This window comes from Polypterus senegalus, chromosome 8 (genome assembly GCF_016835505.1).
Source record: "Polypterus senegalus isolate Bchr_013 chromosome 8, ASM1683550v1, whole genome shotgun sequence".
NCBI lineage: Eukaryota > Metazoa > Chordata > Cladistia > Polypteriformes > Polypteridae > Polypterus > Polypterus senegalus.
Window position 1 is genome coordinate 12,215,810 of NC_053161.1, and position 9,527 is coordinate 12,225,336.

Here is a 9,527-nt window from a genome sequence, read left to right on the forward strand (position 1 = left end):
TCATTTAATGCACTAGTTAGACTGCAACTGTGGTCACTTCTGTTCACCATACTACAAGAGTAACATAACTTGAAGCTGTATAGATGAGAGCAACCAAGTGAATCCCAGGACTTAAGGACATGCTGTACTCTGACAGATTCTGAGAATTAAATCTGTTTAAATCTGCGTGGGGACCAAATTTAGGCTCAAAATTCTTGAAGGCACTGATGAAGTAGATCTAGCAGAATTATTTTAAATTAATGGTAAATCATGAAGGCACTTCCTCACACAAAAAGTCGTGGGAGTCTGGAACAAACCACTGAGCCATGTAGCTGAAGCAGAAACCTTGGTAACATTTAAGATGTAGCTGGATGAGATACTGGAACAGGGTAGCTATTACTTAAACAAATAAGCATCACAATTAAAGTACATTTGCTATCAAGTACAAATATTATTTAATGGATGACATTATTTACCGACATTAAAGCAGCTCAAAGGTACAAGCTACTGAGGGCAACCAAACTGGCAAAGTTTCAGTACAGAATGGAGGCAAGCTGGAAAATCATTTCAGCAGCAGTGACCTGCATTATCTATGGAAAGGTCTGCAGGTGATCACAGACTACAAAACCTTGAAAGCTGTGCATACGAATGCCACACCTCACATCCTTGATGAGCTAAATGATTTCTTTGCTTGTTTTGAGCCTCACAATTCACATTGGAGAGTGTTACAATGTTTCCAGAGCTACTGGCAAGTGGAGCCATCATGCAGGTGACAGAGGCCAACATGACTAAAACGTTTAAATGGGTTAAATCCTGCAAAGCCACCAGTTCAGACGGCATCCTGCCCTGTGTCCTGAAGGCATGTGACACCCAGCTGTCACAGATACACACTGACATCTTCAACTTGTACCTGTGTTTATGTATGGTGCTGCAGTGTTGTAGAAAACCACAGATGTGCCCATTCCAAAAAAAATATGTTGTTTCCTGCCTGAATAACTATCAGCCGATCATGTTAATCTCCATGGTGATGATGTGTCTGGAAAAACTGGTCATAATCCACATTAAAAAAACATCCCTGCTACCTCGGATCCACTACGGTTTACATTCCAGCATAACAGATCTGTGGATAATGTAATTTCCATCACGCTGCACACTGCTCTGGTACATCTGTACACCTACAGTATGTCAGAATGCTGTTCATTGACTATAGATCTGCCTTAAAAACCTTTGTGTACCCCAGCCTGGTGCTAAAGCTCAGAGACCTTGGTCTGAGCAACTCCATCTGTGTCTGGGTGTCTGACTTTCTGGCAAACTGACCCCAGTCAGTGAGGATTGGCAAAATTAACTCCTGCACACTGTTCACCAACATCAGTGCTCCACAAGGCTACTTCCTCTGCCCACTTCTATGCAGTTTATTTATCTATGACTATGTAGCAAAGGATAAGAGTAAAAGCATCAACAAGTTCGCGGATGATGCCATTGTGATTGGCCTCCTCATTGCCTACAGGAGGAAGATGAAAGACATTAACAACTCTCCTGTCCAGAGATTTAGCAGCTTGAGGTTTCTGGCTGTCCAGAGCACTGACTGCCTTTTGTTTTCACTCAACACCACCTGTACACACAAAAAGGCACAGCAAAGGCTCCGTTTCCTAAAAAGGCATTTAGAGATTTTGGGTAGGAACCAAAATATTACTGAAATTTTACAGAGACTTTGGTAACCTGACTTGTCAGAATCGCAAACTCCTCCAAATGAGTGTCCATACAGCTTCTAAAATCACTGTAGCTGATCTTTTCATACCATCTACTCAACCAGAAATCTGAGGAGAGCTGAATTTCTCATCTGTGATGACAGCCATTCTGCTCATACCCTGTTTTCACTTCTATAGAGCACTACTACAGTTTAGCCACTTGTTCCATCTGCTTCATGAACAGCCTTTCCCCCCAGGCCATAAGGTCACTGATCTCCCAGTAACCTCATCCTCTTTGCCCTACCCTGTGCACTGTACCCACCTGCTGGTTTATGTATAACTATACTATGTTACCTTTTTAACTTCAGCTATATTTACTATATTTATGTATTTATGTTGTTTATTCATTCATTTATCTATCTTCTAATGCTCTTATTTATTTTCTTTATTTATAAATTACCACAGCTGTGGCATAGGAATGTGTTAATGCTCTTGCAGTTTTTGTGACAATAAAGATATCAAATATAATCTAATCTATAATAAAGCTTTAACAAATTGAGCATACAGCCACAAAAATTACAAAGCATTAATTATAAAAAGGGATCATAATGCTATAGTGTAATGTCAGCATTACATCATTTTGAATTATCACATTCTGTCAAACTTTCCTCGAAGATAAACCAGCAGCATTACAATGTTTAAGTTTTCTAATGGGCTAAACTGCATGTTGTCATCAAAATTATTCTAATGCTATAATGGGCAGGCTATGTTGTTTACTGTATGTGCACCAGGACTTATCTGTTTACAAATAAGAAAACGCTTTCCTGTTATTTTAAGTTCAGCAGCATGCCTGGCTCCTTTTTATCAAGTCTTTGTTTAATAGCACAGGTGTTCGTCTGCTAACACAAGCCATTCAAGCTGCACCATGTTAAAAAAGAATAAAGAAACTGTAAATGTCCAATCTGCCTTTTCACTGCAGAATGACACTAAATTTGAAAAAGCTGAACTCTTGACAGAAAGTTATTTCGGCAAGACATATGGGACACTTTACTGCAGCTGCCATTCCATAACCTATTTACAAAAACTGTAGTAACTCATGGATTCCACATTACCATTTAAACTCATATTTTCCTTGACATTTTTTGACTTAACTAGACATTTTTTTCCAAAACAGGGTTGGGTTCTGGAGCCTATTTCAACAGCACCAGGCACAAAGCAGGCAACAAAATGTTCAGAGGCCTTCTCACCTGTAAACCCTCATTTACTCTGAGATAGTTTGTAATCACCAGTTTAACTAACATGCATGTCTTTGTGAATATTGGAAGAAATCTAAACAGGTATAGGAAAACCCACACAGACATGGGGAGAATGTGCAAACTCCACACTGTCAAAACACTACCTTTAGGTGAATTCTTGATTTTGGAAATATTAATGCTGCCTGACTGAGAACCTTCCCAGAGTTGGTTTCTACCTTACATCTGATGCTGCTTCAGACTCCAGCTAACCTAAAACTGGCTTAGTTGGGTTCAGAAAAGGACAGTTGTATCTAGGATGCCACTTCAAAATTAATCCATGCTATAACAATCGTTTTTCTTGTAAGTGATATGACATTTGCAATATGTACATGTGAAATATTATTTATGCTATTTTTCCCATTAAGAGACTCATTTACAGTTTAACCATGTAAAGAGTACATTAAGTATGTTAAAACCCTCAAATCACTGCTATAGAGTAATTTTTATTTTTACTGTATTATTAATTACACTTTACAAAATGTGGATTCCTCATCTAGTTCTAAATTTAGAAAGACCAACGGTCTGTACCTAACAAAGGGCAATGTCATTTTCGCCTCCATTGTAATAGTTTTCATGAAAACACAGAATCCATCAGATTCTTCAAATTAACAATATTGGATTTTAAAAATATTGAGATTTATATTATTTTATCTATATGGTGAATGTTTCAGCAGCAATGGAGGCAAACCTGAACCAACAATGGATGAGGCACCAGTCCACTATATCAGTGTTTCCCAACCTCGGTCCTGGGGGCACACTGTGGCTGCAGGTTTTTGTTCCAACCAGCTTCTGTTTTTAATTGGAGTCCTGGGCTAATTAAGTGATTTCCCAAATTCTGTGTTTTGGGAACAATATAGAAATTAGAAAACTAAGTTTGGTAAAAATATATATATATATATATATATATATATATATATATATATATATATATATAAATGTACCAAGCAGTTATATGGGAATAATGTATTTTTTCTTTTTAACATTATTTTCATCTTGATTTTCATTCTACTTTCCTAGGTGTTCTAATTGTTTAATTAATCCATTATTTACTAATTAATGGGTCTGATGTTAAAGTAGTTGCAGCCTTTGATTATTCAGTGTTGTTTTCCAGTGTGTCTACTCTGCTCATTTTTATTTGTCATTAATAAGATACAACGAAGGGGAAAAACTACAGAGAGAAAGGGCAAAATATGATGAAATCAACAAAAGAGAGTTAAGCATTTAAATCTATAGCAAAAGTAGAAATATTTCTAAATGTCTTATAAATGTAAAAATGATGCTGCTGTACTTTTCTGAATGTAAAATAAAAGAAAAAAAACAGCTAATTAAATGAGATTAGTGTTATCAGGTGTTGTCACTAATTAGGAATCTGGTTGGAACAAAAATCTGCAGCCACGGTGTGCCCCCAGGACTGAGGTTGGGAAGCACGGCACTAAACAGATCAGGATTCTCAAACTCAGTCCTGGTGACCATCTGTGGCTGCAAGCTTTTGTTCCGACCAGATTAACGATCAGTGATAAATACTGATCTCATTTAACTAGATGGTCTTTTTTCATTTCTCTTATTCTATATTCAGAAAAGCACAATAGTATGATTTTAACATTTATTAAATATTTAGAAGTATTTCTATTTTTACAATATATGTAAATTCTTAACTCATTTTTTCCTGTTATTTTGTCCTTTTTCTATGTAGTTTGCTTCTTTTGTTGTATCCTAATAATAGTTCCCAACCTCCTCCTCCAAATAATAATGACAATAAAAAAGTAGAGCAGATTCCTGGGAAAACACTACTGAATGATTAAAGGCTGTAACTACTTTAGCAACAGACCCACTCATTTGTAAATAATGGATATAATAACCAGAAAACCTGGAAAATATCCCTGAAAATCAGGATGAAAATATTGTTAAAAAGTAAAAAATGCATTTTCTATATACTGTAACTGCTTAGTACATTTTAATAAAACTTTACCAAAGTTAGTTTCGTAATTTTTACAATGACTACAAAACACAGAGACCGGGTAATTACAGATCACGTCATTAGGCTAGCAGTCCAATTAAAAACAGAAATTGATTGGAACAAAAACCTGCAGCCACAGTGGATCCCCTGGATCGAGATTGCGAATCACTGATGCAGATATGTTATCAGCAGTGTTACCACCTCTATATTTTTCCACCTTGATCTATGGTTTTCTATTTTTGTCTATGTTTTTTTCAATTAAAATCGTGTATTTCTTTTAGCTCAATTCTTGAACTACAGTTTCTTGTGTACACAAATTTACTGTTTCGTACATCTTAACGAAAACGTTTCAACTCTGCGCATCTCTAAAATGTTAAGTACGAGGCTGTGTATAACCAAATTAACTTTGTGATTGTGATTGGTGACCTGTGCCTTGACGTCACATCCTGCATAGTGCCCATGCCTTAATGTCAGTCACGTCATGTGCTGATAGCAAAAGAGGTCATTATATATCAACTTGTACACTTGAGAACCACCAAAATGTGTCATCGAGGACGTTGCCATAAACGATGTTGTGAAAAATTGAAAAAGAACAAACTGGAAAATGTTTAAAGTTGAAGTTGTTCGTTTGAGTGAGGATGAATAATGTTTAATGTTCCGTTCCCAAGGGTGAATTTGACATTTCCTGCTTATCAGGAATATGATGTAGTTTTTTTTACACTTATTTTGGCAGATATGTGCTGCTGTTGTATTTAATTAGACAATTCCTTGTATACCTTATTAAACATGTCTTATGTTTTTCTGTGTTTATTTGGTTACATGGTCCATGTTTTTCCTAAAAGCAACATTTGTTATTAGCCTGGTTGTGCTGGTATGTCCTTTTTGGTCACGCGCTATTTTAACACGTATAGCGTAATCCTCGTAATAAAATATGAAGCAAATTTAGAACGAGTCACACCAGGTATCGTTAAAAATGCATTTTCATTTAAGGACGTGTTGAGGGACAACGGCTTATTTAAATTAATTAAATAGGCATTTATAAATCAAAGTAAATATGTTCAGTGTTTTATACTATAATTTCTTTTGAGATATCATCAAACTTGTCGTTTTAAATTCGTTCTAGATCGCCTTCCTGGGTAACGTCTGTGAACACCTGCATACACACGCATATCCTAAGCTACCGTATTTAGGAAAATCACCGGCTTCACTGCGGCCTTCAAAATTGGAAAGTAAATGTGAGAAATATGATGAAAAAAGGAAACCCAGTACATATTATGAACGAAGACAGGCTGTCGTAAAGTTACTATTTTTTATTTGCTGACCCATTCTTTCCATTTTTTTTTTTTACAAAACAAACCAAATAGTTTACTCACTTGCGCCAGTGTAGCACGGCTGCAGTACAGCCACCTAAGCATACAGCAGCACAAGCAGCTGTCAACAACACAATGCCAGGAGGTAGTTGCACTTTGTGAGGACTTGGGACACCAGACACGAGTAAGCTGTTGCTGCAATTTAAACAAGGCGGCCCGGCGACAGCGCACTGCTTCGTTAGTTATTCCGAGGTGTCGCTGTCGCTTCCGTCGACTTTTCACTGCAAACTACCAGCGCTACAGCGGCGCCGAAAGGGTGGGGGCCGGACAAGGACAAGTCACAACCAGATCTACGAGTTCACTATTTCTGTTACCATGAGCAGCAGTTGAAAGTGAAGAAGTTCATGAAAGAATAACAGTAGTTAACATGCTTCAATACTTCATCCATTCAGAGTGACTTTTAAAAATCAAAGTTATACATTTGAACTTGCCTTCTGAGGAAGGAGATTTGGAGCCCTTGGGGGTGGTAAACGTCATATGTTTTGTACTCGTTCAGTGGGGGCATATATACAGTATATGTAGGATGGGTAAGCATGGATAGAAAGGTAAATAGCAACACGTTGTCTGTGAACAAGGTGAGTGTTGTCTCTTTAAGAAGCTAATACACCCACTTTTATAAAATGGCCTAGAACAGATCTGGAGCCAGATGTGCAAGGAAATCACAGAGTTACTCGGTGTTTGACTGCAGAGCAGCAAGGAACTAAAATCCACATCCCTCAACTAATTTTCACTTTTTTTATGATAAACTGAGATTTGTGACGTTCTTCTTTGTGCGCTCTCTCTCTCTCTCTCTATATATATATATATATACACTCACCTAAAGGATTATTAGGAACACCTGTTCAATTTCTCATTAATGCAATTATCTAATCAACCAATCACATGGCAGTTGCTTCAATGCATTTAGGGGTGTGGTCCTGGTCAAGACAATCTCCTGAACTCCAAACTGAATGTCAGAATGGTAAAGAAAGGTGATTTAAGCAATTTTGAGCGTGGCATGGTTGTTGGTGCCAGACGGGCCGGTCTGAGTATTTCAAAATCTGCTCAGTTACTGGGATTTTCACGCACAACCATTTCTAGGGTTTACAAAGAATGGTGTGAAAAGGGAAAATCATCCAGTATGCGGCAGTCCTGTGGGCGAAAATGCCTTGTTGATGCTAGAGGTCAGAGGAGAATGGGCCGGCTGATTCATGCTGATAGAAGAGCAACTTTGACTGAAATAACCACTCGTTACAACCGAGGTATGCAGCAAAGCATTTGTGAAGCCACAACACACACAACCTTGAGGCGGATGGGCTACAACAGCAGAAGACCCCACCAGGTACCACTCATCTCCACTACAAATAGGAAAAAGAGGCTACAATTTGCATGAGCTCACCAAAATTGGACACTTTAAGACTGTCAAAATGTTGCCTGGTTTGATGAGTCTCGATTTCTGTTGAGACATTCAAATGGTAGGGTCAGAATTTGGCGTAAACAGAATGAGAACATGGATTCATCATGCCTTGTTACCACTGTGCAGGCTGGTGGTGGTGGTGTAATGATGTGGGGGATGTTTTCTTGGCACACTTTAGGCCCCTTAGTGCCAATTGGGCATTGTTTAAATGCCACAGGCTACCTGAGCATTGTTTCTGACCATGTCCATCCCTTCATGACCACCATGTACCCATCCTCTGATGGCTACTTCCAGCCGGATAATGCACCATGTCACAAAGCTCGAATCATTTCAAATTGGTTTCTTGAACATGACAATAAGTTCACTGTACTAAAATGGCCCCCACAGTCACCAGATCTCAACCAAATAGAGCATCTTTGGGATGTGGTGGAACGGGAGCTTCATGCCCTGGATGTGCATCCCACAAATCCCCATCAACTGCAAGATGATATCCTATCAATATGGACCAACATTTCTAAAGAATGCTTTCAGCACCTTGTTGAATCAATGCCATGTAGAATTAAGGCAGTTTTGAAGGTGAAAGGGGGTCAAACACCGTATTAGTATGGTGTTCCTAATAATCCTTTAGGTGAGTGTATATAAAATTCACTAAGGCAAGACACCCATGGAAAGCACGGCAGACGTTGCGTGGATTCACTAAGCCACCGACAAGTAAGACACCTATGGCGCGCGCAAGAAGGAGCCACGCCCACCAACTCCAAGACCATTGGATACAATGACAACTCGCAGAGCCATGCCCACCAACTCAGATGCGACGACACAGAAAAAACGGCATCATTTATATTCGTCTGTTGTAGAGGCCACATGCACCTCCGAGCCACGTTGACTGTTCATAGAGGCATGTTTCTTGCAGAGGTGAATCGCCATATGCAGCGTGTAAAACGGTTTGCGAGGGGTATCCCATGGGATCCTTAAAACAATCCTTTACAACTGAGGTTAAAACACAATGAAGTAAGCAGTCTTTAAAAACCGAGTTTTCAGTTATGACGCATGACCGCGTGCACCATAGCAAACTGTTTTACACGCTACATACAGCATTTCGCATCCGAGACAAACATGCGTCCTCTTAGATGCGCCTGCAGGAACACAGCCCCCCTCCCACCTCGCTGCTACCGTGGTTGGGTGTCTTGGTGGATTATATATAGAAAGGCAGCCAAAACCGCACAGAGCAATGAAAAGTCTACGTGAGTCACAGGTGCATCTGGACTGTGCAAAGACGACAACGACTCAAGTGACGAGTTGGAGGTGGGCACATGAGCAGGCAGTGTATACTGGACAAGAAATCAGCAGACTAGCATGACGGAGGGAGCGGAATGGACGTCCTTCTCCTCTCCTCCCGTTTCACCCTCCGCGCCTCAGCCGTCCACCCCCATCCCTCCGTCTGGGAGGAGAAGGCGCGATGGCAGTCCGCTGGTTTTCAGTCACGAACGATTGTGTGTTGGTTCGTTCCGTGCATTGTTACAATGTTGCTTTTCTTGCTGATTTATTACATTACCGATTTTTCAAATGTTAATTTTCCCCCTGTGCTTGAAAATCATTCAAAAACCGGCCTGATTATGCGGTGTATGCTATGCCGCGGGTTGGCTAGTGTTGTATAATTGCTTTGCCAAGTATGATGTTGTTGAACAGTTTGTGTATGAATTTGCTTTAATATGATTTCAGTAGTTTCTTTAAGGTTCTTTTTTTTTTAAGCACATAGTTAGAGACCTGTGTTTAAATACTAACATTATGCCTTAAGGAGTTGTTATCTTTACATTGTGTTTTTGCATGTTATTTGTAATA

General features: G+C 39.1%; 1 protein-coding gene across 1 annotated transcript in view; it reads right to left on the reverse strand.

The window, feature by feature from the left end:
• The window catches only part of dnajc4 (DnaJ (Hsp40) homolog, subfamily C, member 4), a 204,673-nt gene extending 198,130 nt beyond the window's left edge, over positions 1 to 6,543 (reverse strand). Inside the window, exon 1 of the mRNA XM_039760745.1 lies at positions 6,293 to 6,543. The gene's annotated coding sequence lies outside the window, so the exon portion shown is untranslated. The remainder of the gene's footprint in view (positions 1 to 6,292) is intronic.
• Between the last annotated feature and the right edge of the window lie 2,984 nt (positions 6,544 to 9,527).